The sequence below is a fragment of the Equus caballus genome, chromosome 19 (assembly GCF_041296265.1).
Source record: "Equus caballus isolate H_3958 breed thoroughbred chromosome 19, TB-T2T, whole genome shotgun sequence".
Taxonomy (NCBI): Eukaryota; Metazoa; Chordata; class Mammalia; order Perissodactyla; family Equidae; genus Equus; species Equus caballus.
Genome location: NC_091702.1, coordinates 33,230,742 through 33,250,899, shown reverse-complemented (window position 1 = coordinate 33,250,899; position 20,158 = coordinate 33,230,742). Strand labels below are relative to the sequence as shown.

At 42.9% G+C, this 20,158-nt stretch overlaps 1 protein-coding gene and 1 long non-coding RNA gene across 23 annotated transcripts in view; one reads left to right on the top strand and one right to left on the bottom strand.

Moving 5' to 3' along the window:
- The window catches only part of VPS8 (VPS8 subunit of CORVET complex), a 236,071-nt gene extending 231,560 nt beyond the window's left edge, over positions 1–4,511 (bottom strand). For 6 of the 22 annotated variants that reach the window (XM_070243423.1, XM_070243433.1, XM_070243429.1 and 3 more), the window contains exon 1: positions 4,373–4,499. The gene's annotated coding sequence lies outside the window, so the exon portion shown is untranslated. Of the gene's footprint in view, positions 1–2,768; positions 2,868–3,837 lie in introns of all 22 variants that reach the window. The other 16 variants (XM_070243425.1, XM_070243431.1, XM_070243424.1 and 13 more) reach the window with 14 other exon arrangements.
- Positions 4,512–8,229: 3,718 nt separating this feature from the next.
- Positions 8,230–18,727, top strand: LOC138918926 (uncharacterized). The gene is made up of 2 exons (XR_011428693.1): positions 8,230–8,364; positions 18,520–18,727. It is a non-coding gene; the product is annotated as an uncharacterized lncRNA (long non-coding RNA).
- Positions 18,728–20,158: the final 1,431 nt, after the last annotated feature.

The following is a 20,158-nucleotide window of genomic DNA, read 5'->3' as shown; positions in this document are numbered from 1 at the left end:
CTAAATTTAGTATTTGTACTCAGAGTCCTTCATAAAGAGCTTCCACTTCCCCTCCAGGTCTGCTCACACTAGTTCACCTTCTCTTTCCTTTCCCTCTCCATTTTCCTAAGTTCCTTCTTTCTTTCCTTCCTTCTGGGCACCTTCCTTCCTTAAGCATCCTCTGAATCCAGAATACATGTCTTCTTTAGAACAGTGCCTTGGCACTTTTCTCACATTGATTCATTAGTTGACTTAGCACATGACTATGCCTCTTCTCTCCAACTAGACAATAAAAATGGGGCCATGTTTCTTTGTTTACTCCTCATCACTGGGCTCACTCATTTGCATAACTATGTAGACATTCAATAAATATTTGCTGATTAACACAAGAACTGGAAGACAAGAATAACACCCGTGTTGCAAATTAAATATGACTTTTATTACCTGTAATTGTTAAGCTTCAGAAGATATTGACTCACAGCATATAGGGATCTATGCCACAATTAGCCAAGTTATAATTGAGTTCTACCTTTATGTAATCAGGCTTGTCAACTACTGCTGATCATATTCATCCTTCAGATATCAGCTAAAACTTTGCTTCCTTAAAAAAGCCATTTTTGGGCCAGCCCTGTGGCCGTGTGGTTAAATTCCCACACTCCGCTTTGGTGGCCCAGGGTTTCACCGGTTCAGATCCTGGGCACAGACTCAGCACCGCTCACTGAGCCATGCTGAGGCGGCATCCCACACAGCACAACCAGAGGCACTCACAACTAGAATATACAACTATGTACTGGGATCTTGAGGAAGGAAAAAAGAAGATTGGCAACAGTTGTTAGCTCAGGTGCCAATCTTTAGGGGGGAAAAAAGTCGTTGTTGTCCTGCTCAACTAGACTAGGTTCCCTGTTAATATGCACCTATAACATTGTTCTCCTCTTTCATTACACTTACCACATTGCAATCATTTTTTCAGTGTCTGAACCACCATTCTCTTCCCTCAACTGGAATGCAGGTTCCAGGAGAATAGCAGGTTCCGGGAGAGCAAAGACCAGATTTGCCTTGTTCACCATTATATTCCCAGTGCCTAATTACACAGTAGCTAATCAACCCACCAACATCTATCCACCCATCTCTCCATCACTCCCTCTCTCCCACCCTCCCTCCCTAGGTAAGCAGCCATGCAACACTGCATCACTGGTTTCCAGAGCCTCAAATAGCAGTTCTGGTCATTCAAAATAAGATATAGTCATTCTACTACAAAGCCACCCACTTGCAAGTTCCCATCCTTGCATCCAGATGAGATTTTTAAAAATCTCTAACACTGCTCTTTTTTAATGACCATTTAGCTCATGTATAATATGACACAAACTCTGCAATTTCAGATGTTTCATGTTCTTTTGCATTAATTCAGCCCATGGACCAAGATGAAAACAGTAGAAATGTATCATCTATCCATTCAATTTACAGGAATTCAACTACTATCTTCAGCAAAGGGAAAGAGAAAGAAATGATTTTACTCAGAGCCAGGGACTCTGCGCACCACTCCCCTAAGGAACTATATGCTTCAGAGTGAGTATGGGATGGGAGATGGACATTGTTGTCCTTTTGGTCAATTTCAGTTCTTGCATGCTTCATACATAAGCAATCTATTTACCTGTGCTCAAAATAAACAGCATGCTCTTCCAACATGGAGCAAAAGCTGGCTGTGCTGGACTTCCTGAGAGATCATCTGTCAGTCTCCAACATGACTCCTTCTCACGGTACTTTTTCAAGGGTACTCAAATTTCACCTTACTCATGGACTTCAGAAACAGACCCTGTGTTAGATGCAATGCTACTACGTACTGGGCTGAGCTGCTTACTTGACCCCCAAGTTTCTTTCCAAGAATAGGTTACATTTAGGCAACTACTGCCCACAGTGCTTGGAGCTGCCACAACGAAACAGCCTAAACTTCTCGAGGTAAATGTCTAAAGGAGAAGAGTGGTCATTTAAAACTTAGGAAGTACATATGAACAACAAATGTTAAAAAGAAAAGTGAGAGAAAGGAAGAGTGTCTGAGACCTACCTGTGCATGGTACTAAGTTACTACTACGAACTGTCAAGCACAATCTGCTAGTAGCACCATTCTAGAAAAGAAAAACTAACCCTCTACAATATACAAAACAATAAGAACTAAGTCTTATAAATATCTACATTATATATAAACCCTAGTATTATTCATCAGTTGTATATAAATATGTGTATGAGGTGATAAGTTAAATGAATGACAGAAAAAATCATCACTTCTTTCCAGCTTCTAATAAATCTCCCCTATTACAAGAATCTCTCTTTAAAGACCCAGGCCAACCTCAGAGAACTCCTCCTAAGAAGGGCATGGGCCTTGTGTAGGCTGAAACAGATTCCCTTTTCTTTTTTCACTGACTGGTATGGTGAATTCTTATAAGTCAAATGCACAGAAGATAGGATTCCACTCAGTTATCAGCTGAGTAGATGCTGGCTTTCCCACTCATCTTAATTAATTATATTGTCACCCCAATTTCTCTTGGTTAGGTGTCAAGGAGGACGTAGAGTCACAAGAGATTTCTTCTTTTTTTTTTTTGAAAGAGGCAAGTTTTTTGCTAAACTACGGAGTGAAAAACAAAGTTAATTACAGTCAAAACATCCCAGCACCTTTACCACCTTTCCTTTGGGAAACAGCTCCTCCTGCACGCATGCAATTTTGGTGGTGCTGCTAATCAAACACCCTAGCTGCCTAGCCAGAAGAGTAGGCCCATGATATTGTCATGTCCAACCTGGCCAATCAGCGTCCTTCCCTGGGATTTGTAAATACTGAAGGCAGGAGTTTTCTCTTCACTCTGGGATGCTTAGTCTTGGAAGATGTAACACAGGAGCTGTTACATAGAATGAAGATAATTCAAACACGAATTCAAGATTCACTTAAGAACAGCTTGATCTTACAAATATATACAGGTGATACCTGAAGCTGTGAAGAGAAGATGCTATCTAACCTCTGTGAAAACTATAAACAGATCCAAAGTTAAACATACTTCATTAAGTTCAAAAGGCCTTACTTTTCATTCACTTAGATAACTGACATTGGATGTCACAATGGTTTAAATGTCTCTAAAACAGTGAGATAAAGCTGAAAATCATCAAGATGCCCAAATATCCTGGAAAACAGAAAATATCCACCTGCTGATGCTAGTCCAGGTAGAAAGGAAATATATAAAGGACAATCAACATACTATTCTCTTAGAGCTCTGGAAAGAATTTTCTCACATTATGTCTCTGACATATGAAGCCTAATAGTTCAACAAGAATTTTTCCCCCATTTATCTTTATTCTGTATTCTATGGAACACACCAGCTATTGCCAGAAGATTCAAAATCTACTCTTTGCTTAAATTTAACCATGAGCAAAGCCACGTCTTAGACAGAGGTCCTCCATCCCCATTTGTATTATGGACCTCAAACACACACACCTGACGCATAATTATCTCCCAACCACAGACATCTGGAGTAGAGTTGGTGCCACAAGTTAACAGCCATGTTTGTTTTGCTTGTATTTTTAGGGGGCAGGGGGGGATGGAGGGGAGAGTGTGGTAGAGGGTGGGCAATGCAGAGGACACAAGCCTTCCTGTCCATCCTAACATTACGGTATAGAGGAGGCATGCCTATTTGGAAAAGGCTCCCCAGCAGTTCCCGATACCCCATGGCCGTGGACCCTCTTTCACCCATCCTACTTCATCCCACCCTGACTGCGTCTGAAGCACACCAAACACTTTAGACTGCTCCCTCCCCAGGTACCACACCTGGAGAACTAACCAGGACACAGGAGCAGCCTCCAACTTTAGAGACCCACCTGTCCCCCAGCTATCCTCACTTTGGGGCACACTTTGCAGGCAGAGACAAACTGGCACCAGCCTCACAGGGTGGTCACCCCATCTAAACCTCGGCCTCATACTCGGGGAGCACATTCATCCCAGTCCTCGACAGACAGAGGAGCCCACACCGGTGCCCCAGGCCCGAAAGGCGGGGTGCACACCTGTTCCGTCCGGGGGAGGGGGTGATGACCCGCCTCCTGACCTCACAATCAGGGGAGCGGGCGCACCTATCCCTCAGCCTCACATTCGTTCGGAATCAACAAGTGGAAACCGCCTGACCCAGTTCCAGGCCAAACGCAGGACACGCCCCCCGCCCAGAGTCAACCCCGCCCTGCCGGTGGGCCCGGTCCAGGTGGCCTGTCAGCGGCTCCGTCAGCCTCACCGAGGCCTCGCCGCTGTCGCGCGGGGGAAAAGGCCCAGGCTCAGCGACCTGGCGCGCGTTCTCCTCCGGTCCGGGGTACCGCCCTTGACGACGGTCCCAACCAGCTGGCCCGCCTTCGCGAGATTTCTTACCTACGCTGGCAGCCACTCCACTCCAGGACCCCCAAGGCCCACGTGACCCCGCCCCCTGCTCTAGCCTCACGCACGCGCAGTATCTACCACTGGCGGCCACGCTTCCGCTTTCCTCTTCTGACCCGCGTCTCTCCTAGGCGGTCCGCCCCTTACGCCACGCCCCCATTTAAAGGGCCAGAGATACACTCGCTCACCCCCAGGGACTTAATGGGTGATTAACATATTGGGGACCAAGAGAGTGGAAACGTCAGAGGAGGAACACAGACCAATAAATAGCAGTCCTTGAGATGAGAAGAGAAACCCTCCTCCAGCCCTATATCAATGAATTCACCTGGCCTTTAAAAAAGTGAACCTACCTGCAGCCAGCCCAGAAAGGGCAGTTGAGTCCCTGCTGTTAAAGGCAAACATAGAATTACTAGCTTTTTATTTTGCCAAGTAAGGACCATAAAGACACACACACTAAAAGCCAACTATTATTTTCTAATTTATCCTCAACATGGCTCCATAAAAATATATTTTTTTCCTTTTTTTTTAGAGATTGGCACCTAAGCTAACAACTGTTGTCAATCTTTTTTTCTTTTTCTTTTTCTCCCCAAAGCCCCCCAGTGCATAGTTGTGTATTCTAGTTGTGAGTGCCTCTGGTTGTGCTATGTGGGTTGCCGCCTCAGCATGGCCTGACAAGCGGTGCCGTGTCCGCGCCCAGGATCCAAATCGGCCCCACAAAAATACATCTTAACACCAAAAACATAGGAGAGACTCTCAAATAAAGGAGTATCTTTTAGGTGAATAAAAATGTATGTTTATTTCTCTTATTCCTCCTGAAGAAAGATGAAAGCTTTCAGGACGGGCTGTTTTTTAGAGCCACCACTGTAGATAACATTGACCCCAGGGCACAGATCTTATGCCTGCTGGGGCCTGTTGTCAAGCAAATAGGAGGAAGAACACCAGGAGATGCTCCTGGAAGGAGATATAGAAAATATTCAGTTGGGCAGACATTTATTGAGCATCAACTAGGTTCACTACACGTTTGGGCCTTTGAAGAAGGACACAGTCCCGTCCTCCAGGGACACTTTCTCTAAGAACTCAGTGTCAGATATAGCTACAATACAAGGCAGGCTGTTTTGAGTGGCATAAAAAAGGTAGGAGAATATCACTTCAGGATCACAGATGAGGGAAAATGGTGGAACATGTCCAGGAGGAGGTGGTATCTTATTAGGGCCCTGAAAGGTTTCAGTAGACAGAGAACAGGGAGATTGCCTAGCTGAGTGAACAGTGGGATCAAAGGCAGTATGAAGCAAGATTGGGGACCAGCTGCTGGCTTCATGTGGCTGTGGCATGGGCTGTGGCTTTCAAAAGGTTTTTGATCATCACTCAAAGTAAGAAATACAGTTCAGCCATGACCTAGTGTGTGTGTGTGTGTGTGTGTGTGTACAACCTAAGATAGCAATTGCCTTTAGTATGTGCAATACAACTTGGTATTTTCTATTCTATTCTATTCTTTTTTTTTAATGCTGTTACTAAATTGATTTCATGACTCACTAATGCATAGCAACACATAGTTTGAAAGCACTGGTGTTGAATGTGTTAGAGGCCCAATGGGATATGAGGCTGGAAAGGCTGGGACAAGATCCAGGAGGACACTGAATGCCAAGGGGGATGGGGGAGGGGGTCTGCTTTTCTGGTAAGAGCCTCTGGAGGTTCTTTAGCAGAGGAGTGGTATGACTATAGCTGTGTTTTAGAATTTTGGAGACTTGCCTTTGCTTCTGAATATCACATTTTTAGAGGAAAACTATTAAACAAGAGCCTGTCTGGAACAGGGTAAGCAGGCTGGTGAGATCAGAAACCCTATCTGATAGAGAACTGTTGAAAGGGTTGGGCAGAAAGAAAATTGACGGAAGTTGGGGAGCGGGGTTATGGCAGTGGGAGGTGGGAAAGGTTGCTTTTTGAAATATCTCTACAGCAGTTGTAGACTTATTTTGTGTAACTCTAGAAATTAAATCTGGGACCTGTGACAGATGTTGTAAGGAAGCAAGTCCAGTTGACAATTAGGAGTCTTTTAGGGTGGTCTAAGCTAACATGCCATCTATTACAGGGTTATTTGTATTAATTAAAAAATAAAAATATTGCATGCTCATTATATAAAGTTTAAAAATTCAGGAAACATAAAAAGTAAAGCAGAAATTACCCACATTCCAGAAAAAAAAGCACTCATCATTTTGGCTAATTTCTGTTGTGTCTTTTTCTTTGCACATTTATGTTTTTGACATAATAGAACTATATAGAATATATGGCTCTGTATCCTGTTTTTTTTCCCCTCCATGTTTTCCCCTCCATAGTCTTGAGCACTATCTGCTGTTATTAAAATTGTTCACAAATATTATTGTAATGGCTACATAATTCTTAATAATTTAGTTTATTTCATTATTTTTGGACATTTAGGGGGTGTCCTGTTTTTTCACTGTTAACAAGAACATTGCCAGGAATCTCCTTAGACAGAAATCTTTGCCCACACTTTAAAATTATTTCCTTAAGGTGGAAACCTGTAAGTGAAATTACTGATGCAAAGACTTTGAAAGCTCTTAAGTCTGTGAATACCTACTACCAAATTGCTTTCCAGAAAGGTCAGGCCAGTTTTCATTCTCCCCAGAAATGCTCCAGGGTGCCCATCACACATACCCACCAGCATTTATTCTATCTTTTTAAAAAGGTTTACCAATTTGATGGAAGAAATGGCCTCTCATTTTAATTTGTATTGGATTACTAGTGGAGTGGGATATCTTCATAAATTTATCAACCCTTAACAGTTATTCTGGGAATGCAGTTTCACTGCCTCTGTTTGAATTTGTGATTGGCAAATAGTACGAAGTGAACTGTTGCAGACTTATGAGAAAAAAACAGAGAGAGACTTTAAAAATAAATGATGTGGTCACACCAAGTTATATCCAAATTATATTGTGGTGTACCATACAAACAAAGGTTAGTGGGAGAATTGAGTCATCACAAGGAATGTGGTTAAATAGGTCTGTGCTCTTGCAGTTGGGAAAATTTCCATGTTGTGAGGGGTGATTTGGTTTCAACAAATATCATTCCTTCTATAAAATCAACATAGTAAATTTTAATTTTCTCATTTGGTAGTTTTGTTTGTATTTAATTTACAAATTTGTTTTGGTTTTATAGATTCATGAAATTTGTAAAAACAAGGAGTCTTTTCCTTAGTTTTGTGTTTATATATATATATATACACACATACACATATATGTATGAAACATTATAAAAAATAATTTAAGCCAACTCTAGAGATCTGTGAGAATCTTTTTCCCTTATAAGGAATCTGAACATTAAGTTTGAGAAACTTGATATGGAAATTTCTTAAAGTTTCATTTGTAATTATCTAAACATAGGCATTGGGATTTGTTTTTTTAAAAAAAGGTAAAAATGATGTCAGCTTATATATTGGAATTTTTCTATACAGAATATTGTTATGATTTTCTTGCCTTTGGAAAGAGCACCAAAAGCTATACTATGTTTGGGGTTCAGAGAGTATGTTTTGGCTTAAAATGTACCATTCGTCAAAGTTAACTTTGTACAGGTCAGTAGGACCTAGACAAAAGAAGGTTTGGATTTATTAAACTTGTCTTTTAAAGTAAGACAAAGCACTAGAACAGATAGCAATTAAAATGGAACTTCTATGAATCGGTCTTAGGAGAAATTAAACCCATGAGAAAAAAGCCCATTGTAGGAGGCTTGGGGCGTGAGAATCAGTGAGGACTGACTGTTCTGATGGCCAGCAGCCAGAAGGGGAGCACCACCCGAAGGCTGCTGCAGCTGGATGATGTCCTGATACTCAACCCTCCTCTTCCAGCTCTCCCCATGACAGGAAGGATGGAGAGTATGGGCCAGACATTGCTGTTAACATTGCATCCAGAGTGAGCCACATCTATCCTGAAAAAATGCCAAATACCTGGGAACAAGGGACAGAGACTAGGAGATGGGTGAGTGTGTCATTTTTTTCCTGGATCACAATCACAAAATAATTGACGCCTTTTCCTTTCTTCAAGAGGAATCTGGTATACAGGATTTGTGATTGAGTCAAACATTCAAGTCTCTGGAGGGAAGTGAAATTGGTTATTGTAAGTTACTCAAGCTGATCCAGATGTCCTTCTCAGGTTCCCTCTGCCTGGAATGTTCTTCCTTCCAAGATAACCACAGGACTCACACTCCCTCACCTTCTTCGCCTTCTTCACCTTCTTCTGGGCTTTGCTCAAGTGCCACTGCGTTAGTCAGGGCAATAAATACAAGGCAGATGAGAGAGGAGTACTTTCCTCCATCCAGGTCTCAGGGACTTAGGTTCTTTCCATCTGGTGACGCTCGCAGCTGAACACATGGCCTCCAAGTTCTCCGAGGCAGGGAGATGGAAAAGGCTCACTAGCTCTGAACCGCCTTGACCTGAAAGTGACATGTACTCCTTCTGCTCACAGTCCATTGGCCAGCGGCAGCCACCTGGCCCTGCTTTACTGCAATGAAGCCAGGAAGTGCAGAGGAGCACTCAGGATATCTGGGGAGCTGCATCCATGGGGTCTCCCCTGACTACTCCTCCCTTCCCCAGCACTCCCTTGCCACCCTTTCAGGCTTTATTTTTCTCTATAGTACTTATCCAACATACTGTATATTCTACTTATGTATCTGTTGAGTTTCTGTCTTCTCCACTAGTATATAAGCATCATGAGAGTGGAGATTTTTGTCTGCTTCATTTATGGTTTTATCCCCAGCATCTAAAACAGTACTTGGCATATAATAGGAGCTCCATAATTTTTTATTAAGTAAATGAATGAATCCTGCAATGACAGTCTATATTTGCGTGTGGAGGGGGTATCACATGCACCGACCTGAGGATGATTCTCAAGGAATAAGGACCCCCCTGCCCCCCGACTTCTAGCAGTCACAAGCATGTATTGAGTCCCCACTATGTGCCAGGCACCATGCTTGGTGCCAGGAACACAGATATGAGAAATAGTATCTGATGCCTAGCCAGGAAGAAACAATAAAAAATGCAATATTTATCAAGATTCATAATAGGAATAAATTATGGGAGCTAAAAAGTCCAAATTCTTCTGACCTTTAGAAATAATCAGGTTTTATATCTAAACATTATTAGAATAGCAACAAAAAAAAAGAAGCAGTGGCGGGAGGAGGACTCGAATCATAAATTGCTTCCCAAAGAAATAAAATCTGTATTCTCTACCATTTTGTATTCTTGACAACAGGTCGCCTTTCACTTTTCATTCACCCCTTCATTCTAGTGCCGTCCCACATCCCTCTTCCCTTCAGCCTTAGGGTAAGTAGGGTAAGTAGGGTATGTGTACTTGGTTGAGAGAAACCTGGAAGATCTCACTATTTAAAAGTATGTCTCCTTCTGATAATTTCACAGTTCCACAAACGCCGTCATTTGAAATATGCTGAGAGTATTTTGTCCTCCTGCTCCTCCACTGCCACCCCTCCCACATTCCTGCAAGGAAATAAGCACAGCCTTTATCAGCCTTTTGAACTGAGGACTGGCATCATGCTAGCCCTGTTGGAACTCAAGAACAAAAAGAGGGTGGAGAGGGAGCTCTAGGGCTGGGATCTGGACTCTAAAGGGAACCTTAGGCAGGCACTGCAGAGGACTGGGCATTAGACGAGAGAAAGGGCAAGGAAAGAATAAACAAGATGCAGAAACAGCAAGGACATCAAAGGCAAATTCGACCTATTTTGCCATTATCCTGAGGATAACCTTGCTTACATAAAAAGACACACACTACCTCTTCAACACAAAAAGGGAAGAGCTGGCCTCAGCTGAGATTGAAAGAAAATTTGAAATATCAGTAATGTTCCATTGTGTCAGGACCCAGACTCCTACCATCTCATTGTTCCTCCATGAAGGACCTCAATTCCCACATCTATGTCATGCCCAAGTAGTCTGCTCCAACCATCACGTTCACCTTCTAATTAGCAAGGAAGAAACTTTATTAGTTATCTATTGTTGTGTAATTACTCCAAAAATTAGAGGCTTAAAACAATAACATGTATTATATTACGATTTCTGTAGGTCAAGAATCCAGGCGTGGCTTAGCTGGGTCCTTTGGCTCAGGGGCTCTCACAAGTCTACAACCAAGATGTTGGCCCAGGCTGCAGACAGCTCAAGGGTCAAATTGGGAAGGCTCTGCCTCCAGGATCACTCATGTGGTTATTGGCAGGATTCGCTGCTCTGCAGGCATTGGACTGAGGGCCTCACTTCCTCACTGGTTATTGGCCAGAGGTGTCCTCAGTTCCTTGTCATGTGAGCTTCTTCATAAGGTAGCTTACAACATGGTAGCATGCTTCATTCAAGATGGCAGTCAAGAGGAGCCATTAAGAATGTGAACAAGGAGCTGGCCCAGTGGCGTAGTGGTTAAATTCTCATGCTCTGCTTCAGCGGCCTGGGATTTGTATTCAGATCCTAGGTGCAGACCTACACACCACTCATTAAGCCATGCTTTGGCAGCATCCCACATACAAAATAGAGGAAGAGTGACACAGAGGTCAGCTCAGCAACAATCTTCCTCAAGCAAAAAGAGGAAGATTGGCAACAGATGTTAGCTCAGGGCCAATCTTCCTCACCAAAAAAAGAATGTGAACAAGATAGAAGTCATAGTCTTTTGTAAGCTGATCTTGGAAGTGACTTCCCATCATTTTTTCTACATTCTGATGTTAAAAGCACTAGCTCCAGGCCACATTCAAGGGAAGAGGATTACACAAGAGTGTGACTTCCAGGAAGTGAGATCACTGGGAGCTGTTTTATAAGCTGCCAGTGAAGAAGGTTATGCCCAGTCCCTTCAAAGACTCTTTCCTGAAATCGCAAACACCAATCCTGCCCACATCTAGCTGCAAGGGAGGCTGGGAAATGTAGTCTTCATTCTCGGTGACTATCAGCCCAACTAAACATTAGGGCTTCTATCCTGAAGAAGAATTACAGAATTCTGGAGAATAGAAGCCTTGGGGTGTTCTGTGTGCTGGCCCTAGGCATTGAGTAGAAGGGGAAATACGGCTGCTAGAATTGTACAATTTGAGTTCAAATCCTACCTCTGCCACACCCTACGCTGCGTGAATTATTTTGCTTGAGTCTCATTTGTATGTTCATAAAATGACCTATGTGAAGACTCTTGCACTTGGTAGGTTCTCAATAAATATCTGCTAAATCTGTTTCAGAGGTAGCTTAATATCCCAGATACTTTTAAACCCAGCTCTAACAGCCCACCAACTTGCCATGTGACTCCACGCCATTCACCTAACCTCTTTGGGCACCAGCATCCTGTTGGTAAAAGTCAGTACCAACACCTGCCCTACCTATCTTGTCAGGTTGCTGCAAAAATAATGTATGTGAACGTGTCATTGGTTTTTTTAAATTCGAAATGCCATGCAAACTTAATGAGGCATTAGCGGCCGCCAGGTGGCAGTGGGAGGCAATGGGCTTGGGTTATGGCCCATGGCCACCAGATGGTGCTGACATTCAGCAGATAACAGCCTGGCTTTGCCGGGAGCCTTTGCAAGAGAGCCTTTGGAGATGGCCAGAGCCATTCCTCATCCTACAGATAAGGGAAATGAGGCTGGGGGAGGGGATGGGTGGAAGTGGTATCATCACACAGCAGTGAGAACTGGAGCCCAGGTTTCCTGACTCTCAGCCTAAGGGGGTGGCTCTTATCCCTACAGAGTAATGATACCTCCACATTCTCTCTAGACTTGCACTGGAGACCAAAGGTCCTCACTGTCTTTTTGTTCATAGATTTACCAAACATCCAAAGCTGAAAAGTGTCCAGAAATATCACTTGTCTCTCTGGCTGTGTAGCCTAGTGGTTAAGAACATGACTTTAGAGTCAGACAGACCTCAATTTATATCTGTATAGCAAGCTCCTCGTTGCAACGTTAGCATAATTTCTACCTGATAGGGTTGGTGTGAAGTTAAGTTAAATGAGATAGAATATGCGAAAATAATAGGTAACATTAATTAGTACACACTCTTCTAAACAGTTTGCATGTATTTAATTCGTTTTATTCTCACCATAATCTCATGTGCTATCTACTACTATTAAGTCCATTTTACAGAGGAAGAAATAGAAGCATAGAGAGGTTGTAACTTGCCCACATTCATAGCTAGTAGGTGGAGAAGTCAAGATTTGAACCTGTCTTCAGAGTCCCTGCCTTTAACCATATTTATTACTAATTAATTGGCAGAGACTAATTTCTCAATAAATGACAGATATGGATCCACAAAGGCCAACCTGAGGGTTCCAGCTTTCAGGACAAGGGTTTGGAATGAGCAGAATAACACACTGCACCTGCACTTTCAGAGTGGAGGGAGTCCGACACAGTAGGAAGAAAAATGTTAAGTATCCAAGTTAATACAACAAAGGTAACAAACAACATTAAAAAAAAAAAAAGATAGCTGAGACATGGCTGCTGGGATAAAACACAGACTTTAGAGACAGAGAGAATAGGATTTGAATTCTGATCCTGCCTCTTGCTGGACCTTGGGCAAGTTGTTTAACATCTTGGAGCATCAGTTTCTACATCTAAAAATTAAAGCTAGTACTCTACCTTGCAGAATTACTGTGGGTGTTAGAAGCCAAGATGGTTAAAATACGCATTTAAAAAATGTACACAGTAGGGCAGACATTTGATTATGACAAATCTTATTATTCAACAAATATCTATTGAGCTGGTTGAAAGAGATTTAAAGATGTTAAGATATTGTTCTTTCCCTCAAGGAACTTACATAGTGGAGGTGATGGCTATACGTGGCATTTGGTAGATGTCTTAGAAGAGGTGAAATGTGCAATGGGCATGAGAGGAGGGCAAGACTTTTTTCCAGCAGTGGCAACTGGAGAAGCTTTCATGGATATAACATTTAAGCCTAGCCTTGAAGAATGCAAAGAAGGTGAGGAGAGCATTCCATAAACTTTATTAGCAAAGGTAAGGGGGCCAGAAAGAGCCTGTTTGTTTGGGGAATATTAAGCAGTCCAGACCGGAAATGTGAGTCAGGCGTAAGAGTGTGGCAGCAGAACAGGAAAGGAATTTCCAGTTAGACTTGGCACATTAAACATATGCATTTGACTCTGTTCCTAAAATGACAGTAAAGTAACAAAGTGTAAACCCACAAAAACTCTAGGAACAAGACAAGAGACAATAGCTGATGGAAGATGTCAAAAAAATTTGGAAGATGAATAGTAGTAGGATGATGTTAACTGATTTAGGAAAGACAAGAAAGCTGCCTGCAGGGCAGGCAGGGGGTGGAGAAGCTTTGAAGAAGGAAGCCAATTTGATATGAAAAACAAAAACAAAAGCAAAAGAACAGAAAAGTTTAGAAAATAGAGGTAGCAGGTAACTCCGAAGCTAATGAGATGGAATTGGGTTGAAAACACAAGGATGAGTTGAAAGTCTCATTCCTCTCTCCCAGCTCTTGTAGCCAGATGGCTTTCTCTATCCTACCCAGCAAAACACAGGAGATTTACTCTCTGGAGAGGCTGAAGGAGAAAGACTTTGGACTTTGGGAAGACATTAGGCAAAGCAGACGGAAGAGGTAAGGCACCATATTGAAAACAGGGGGATTAAGTGGAAGTCTTCATCCTAAACAAAGTGATCACTCACCTCTTCCCCTGTTGGGCTCCTGGAATGCTGGAAGCCTGGCTTAGACTCTAGAGGAAAGAGATTGGGGAAGTGTCTGCTGGGTAAACCAATGGACCCAAGAGAAACACTTACTGATACTGGCATTAGGGGGAGTCCCCAGTAAAAGATCAGCTTCCTACCAGATAATCCTAAAGTGTGGTCCACCACTCAACCAGCCCTGTGCAGACACAAAGAGATTTCAATGAGCTCAGGAGAAACAGACAACTCAAGGAGAAGAAAAAAAAATTTTTTTAACAGCATATTTAACATCCTTGGAGGAAAAGAAAACCATTGCATTCATGAAACAAGATCAGGGGGCTATAGAAAAAAGAACTTTCAGAGATGAGAAAGGGTTTATAGCAAATAAAGAGAGCTAAAAGTTTTTAATTGTGTAGGTTCGGAAGAAAAAATTACAAGAAATCTCTCAGAAGTAAAGCAATTAAAGATAAAAAAAAAATCTAATAAGAGAAAAAAGACAAGAGCATTAAAGGATTATTCCTAAAGGCTCACCACTAGAACAAGAGTTGTAGAAAGAGGAGACTAAGAAAAGTTTGGGGAGTAATTGCCAAAGAAATGACTAAAAAATTTCTAGGATGGTAAAAAAAAAAAAAAAAAAGTCATATTAAGACACATCATTGAATATTTCAGACATCAGAAATAAGAGCAGATCCTCAAAGCTTCTAGAGAGAAAATCTGGGCCACATAGAAAGGATTGGGGTCCAGAATGCATCAGACTTCTCAAAAGCAATGCTGAATGGGCATGCGGGATCTTATTGGGGTGATGGAAATGTTCTAAAACTGGTTTATGATGATGGTTGTACAACTTGGTACATTTAGTAAAAATCATTAAATTGTACACTTGAAGTGGGTGAATTTTATAAATCCAAAATTATATCTCAATAATGTAAAAAAAAAAAGAATTCATAAAATAAAAAACTCTGGAATTAATATACAAAGCATTTCAAATATAAAAATGTATGGGTATATTATAAAACAGCTAGTAAGATAACCCATGTCTAAATATTAAACATTTCATTCAAATAAATTGCTACAGAAAGTAAACCGAAAACAAAAAGCAATGCTGGATGGAAGCTAAAAGACAATAGAACAATTTCTTCCAAATTCTGAAAGGAAATTATTTTGTATCTAGAAATCTCTAGGCAAACTGTCAATAAAACATGCACAAAATTATTTGCAGACATGCCGGGTTTCAAAAGCTTTGTCTCTGATGCACCCATTCTCACAAAGCTACTAAAGCGTGTAAGGAGGAATAACCCAACAAAGAAGACATGGGACCCCCAAAAAGAGGAGAATCTAATACAGGAGAAAAACTAAAGAACTTTCCGGAAAGATGATGGAGTAAGCCCCTGGTACTGCAAACCAGGAAAGCAACCAATTCAGACTGAAGCAGGAAAACTTCAGCCTTCACGATGTAGTTTCCAAGAAAATAATGGAACATATGTTCCATTTATTTGGTTTATTTAACTATATAGAGAGAGTTCTAGGCTATCAGAGAGTTGGGGGGAATTAGTGATAAATACATAGATAACTAAGCAAAGAAAAAAAAGGAGCAATTATTAACTTTAGAGGAAAAATGCTATTTAGGAAAAAGAAATATCATACATAGTTCATGTCACTCAGCGGTGAGCAATATTTACATAGTCATAGTAATGTAAATACAGAATGTTGATTTAACTAAAAACCATGCTTCAAATATATTGAGAGAATATGGGGCTGTGTGTGTGTGTGTTCAGGGAAGAGGCCTGTAAGGAAGATAAATCCTCATCTTCCTATGGAAGTTGTCTTAGTTCGGATTTCTCCAGAGGCAGTTGCTGACACAAGGATTTGCTAGCAAGTAGTTTATTTGGGAAGTGCAGGGAACACTCATAGGGAAGTGGGAAAATGACACAGGGAAGGGAAAGCAACTGGTAAAAAATGTGTGATTAAGCCAGACACCACTGTGAGTGATTGGAACTTTCTCCCACTGGGGAAACTCTGGGAAATGGGGCAAAACACACATTATTCCACCCTTGGGGGAGGGAGCTGAGATATTTATATGCCAACTCCTGGAACTCATTAGTTGAGGACTGCTGGAGGTGGGGGAGGTGGCATATCCATTTCCTGGAATGTCAGCCTGCTGCATGTGAGAGCAGAGCCCCAAAGCCTTCAGGTACAGAGAGGCAGACCCTGGCAATTGGAAGTGAGGAAAAATGCTTCATGGGAAGGTCTAAGGGATACAGGTGGGGCACTGACAGCATCTGACATAGAAGTCAACTGATATGTCTAAAATGGAAAAATCTAGAATTACAATGTAAACTTTTGCCTCCATTACAAAAATAGAGGTAAACACTTGAAGAAAGAACAAGAAATGTTGAAAGAAATTACCTCTGAGAAGCAGGAATCAGAGGTAGGGAGAAATGAAGCAGGGAGCAATTTATTTTTCATTATATACTTAGTAGGACTGTTTGGCTTTTTAAACACTGTATATGTATTAGTTTAATGAAAATTAAATTTTATTTACCAAAAAATGAACAGGCCATTGCAAAGGAAGATGGGGTCATGATCTCAGGGTGGGACAAAGGCTGTGGCATATGAGACTCCAGCCTCAGCTTTGACTTCAGAGCTGATCTTCACTGGGGTTTCCGAGAGCATCAGGTGATAGCAGGAGGATGCCATCAGGGGCACTTGCTCGTGGGTGGTCTGCCAGAAGACTCCCTTATGGTCTAGGGGAGTGGGAGAATGGTGCTGCCATTTATAGGCATTGTGAGAGCAAGTTTGGGAGGAGAATGTGGTGAGGTCACTTTGGGGCGTGTTGAGGTGGGGTAGCTAGGAGGACACCTGAGAGAGATGTACAATGGGCAGCTCAGGAGGGGGAGATGAGGGCCTCAAGGAGTTTCTGGAAATCGTTCCCAGCCAGGTAATAGCAGATGGCGCGGGGATCAGTGGAGATCATCCCTGAGACAGTCAAGTGAGGAAATTCAGGGGCAGAATCATGACTCATGGAGGGTGGGACAGAGGACAGAGCAAGTAGATAAGAAGACTTGGTGATAGAAGTGTGAAGGGAAGCGTGAGGTCAGGCATCACATTTCAAGGCTGCTGTGCTGTGCAGGAGGATGAAACGCAAACAAAAGCTCTTGCATTTAGCTTGCACTCTGAGGTGGTAGAAAAATCTCTGCCAGAGTAGTCAGGGAACCTAACTTCTGGTCTTCTTTTCACCTCTAACCCTGGGCAAGTTACTTATCTCCCTGGACCTCAACCCCCACCTCAGCACAATTGGACTGATCATCACAGTCAAGTGTAAGCACTGGTACAGCTACAGAGGCTTGAGAAACGGACACAATTCCAGGCTGCTTGGTAAAAAGCCACTTCCTTAACTCCTTCAAATCTGCTCTGCCCTTTGACCCCACCTTCCTGGTCCCTACTCTGGGACCCCTCCCTCCCCCAGACCTTCCTCCACGAAGGGAGGACACCTCCAGGGCCCTCTCCCGGCCCTAGGCCTGCATCCGTTCCAATTGGTTGGGCCCATGGTATATTGGTTGTTATATAGTTTGACGATCGCCCCTGCTAATAATACCTTCCTGGCTACCTGACAGCGACCTGGTGAGGATCAAATGAAATAACAGATGTGAAAGGCCTTTGCAAAGGCTTCAAGTGCTGTCATATATTGGGTAAAATATTGTTTTAACATCAAAATGCAGAAGTGGTGCTGCAGAGAGACGCGGTCACAGAGGGCATGGACACAGAGCTGTGATGAATTGCAGGGCTGGAGACAGAGTGAGGGGGAGGGGAAAGGAGGGAGCGGCAGGGCAGAGAAAAGAGAGGCTGAAACCAGGCTGATTGTGCAGCCTCCATCCCCAAGTGACCGTGATGCTGTATGTAGGACACGGAGGATTTGGAGCCCCTATGCCCCACACCAACCCCAGAAGCTAAATCCAGCTCAGACCACACGCTGGGTTTTTGCCCTTGCACCAAACTTCATTGTGTGTGTGTGTGTTGGGGGTAGGAAAAAGCAGGGGATGTAAGCCTTTATGCATATGTTCTTGTTCACGCCGCTTGATGTGGCCTGTCATTGGTAAAAGCCCCAGCTATTTTGGGGTTTGTGCCATCTCTAGATAGTGGACATTCCAAGAACCAAGTCCCATATGTGGGGTCTTCCTATAATATCAATCCCAGTTATCCTCTACTCTCCCTAGGACCCCTACCATGGGCAGACATGTTCAAACACCATTCTTCATTCAATGCTCACAGCTACTCTGCAAATTAGGTCATGTTATTCCTGTTTTACCGTTGAGGAAACTGTGGCCCAGAGAAGTTAAGTGACTTGCCAGAGATATACAGGGAGCAAATGGCACAGCTGGGACTTGGATCCAGATTTGTGCTTGTTTTCTTCTTTACTGAACAGACAGGACTTACTGGAGAGGTGGGGCTAACAGTGTTTGAAAGGAGAAACTTCTTCTTTTTTGATTTAGGCCCTCTGCCTCCAAGTCCAGTGCCCACGACAAGGATTCTCCCAGAACAACTGCTACTTCAGCCAGAAAAGGAATTCTTCAGGAGAATCCACCGGTACCCTCATGCCTAATAATTTCAGCATTGCCTCCATCTCTCTCCCATCCACCCTCTCCTTTGTACTCAGCTGATCATGTGCTCCTCTGTTTAATAAACTTCAAAGACTCCTGATTGCCTTCTCGATAAAATTCAAAGTCTTGGCATGGCACACCATGCCCTTCAAAACTCAGTCTGAGCATCTAGCCCAATGGTTGCAAACTCAAGCACCCACAGGAACCAGGTAAGTTAGTTAAATAAATGAATGAAGCAGGCAGGTGCCTGGGAGTGAGAGGGAGTGGTCGGGGTTGCAGCAAGCTAGGGAGCCCATGTCTCTCTGAAGGAGGTAGTGGTTTCTCAGCTTTCAACAAAGGTGGCCATATGGGAACACAAGCCTACGGCTACCTAGGGTTATCTTTTGGTTTTTCAAGAAAAGCCAAAAGTCCAGTTTTATGTGAAACTGCTCAATTTTTAAATAGTGGGACAATTGAAAGCTTATATATATAATACAAGCCAAACTCACATCTTCAGGTTGAATTTGGAGGGTGGGCTGCCATTTTGTGATCTCTATTGTGAGGAGTCTGGTCCATTATTCCTCAAACATATCATATATTGTTCAAGTCTCAGGATCTTTGCCCAAGCTGTTTCCTCCATCTAGAATGCCATTTCCTCTCCCCCCTCATCTTGTCCTTTCACAAGTCTCTAGTTGTCTTTCAAGACCCATGTCAACTTTCACCTTCTTTCTGTGACTGTCCATGACTCCCTCCGGCCCCAACACCAACTCCAGGCAGAATTAACAGCTCGCTCATCTGGTTCCCAACACACTCCATACTCATGTCTAATAATGCCCTTATCACATGGGACCTTCACCAGCACGCCCCAGAGGGGAGTACATGTACTCATTCCATGGTCTCACTCTGGGCCAAACAGCCTGGTTTAAATTCTGGCTCCACCCTGGGTCAAGTACTTAACCTTTCAATGCCTCCATTTTCTCATTTAAACAGTGGAAATAGGGGCCGGCTCCGTGGCCGAGTGGTTAAGTTTGCGCTCTCGGCTACAGCAGCCCAGGGTTCGGATCCTGGGCGTGGACATGGCGCCGCTCGTCAGGCCACGTTGAGGCGGCATCCCACATCCCACAACTAGAAGGACCTGCAACTAAGATATACAACTGTGTGTAGGGGGGGTTTGGGGAGATAAAGCAGAAAAAAAAAAAAAAAAGATTGGCAACAGTTGTTAGCTCAGGTGCCAATCTTAAAAAAAAAAAAAGGGAAATAAAAATAGTGCCTAACTCATAAGATTATAGTGAGGGGTAAATTTGTATGTAATGTGCCTTCTATAGTCTTTGCAAGATACTAAGTGCTTGCTTGTATTTTAATCATACCAAAAAAAAAAAAATTCTGCAAATGCTTATTGAGCATCCAACGTGTCCCAGATTTTGGCTGGGGGGACAGGGTACCTTCATTTCTGTGTTTCCTGTGGGAGAAGCAGTTTATCTGATAGTGAGTTTGAGAGAAAGCCCTGAGCACGCCAAGCTCAATCCCTTCCTCTTCCTGTCTCTCTCTTGGA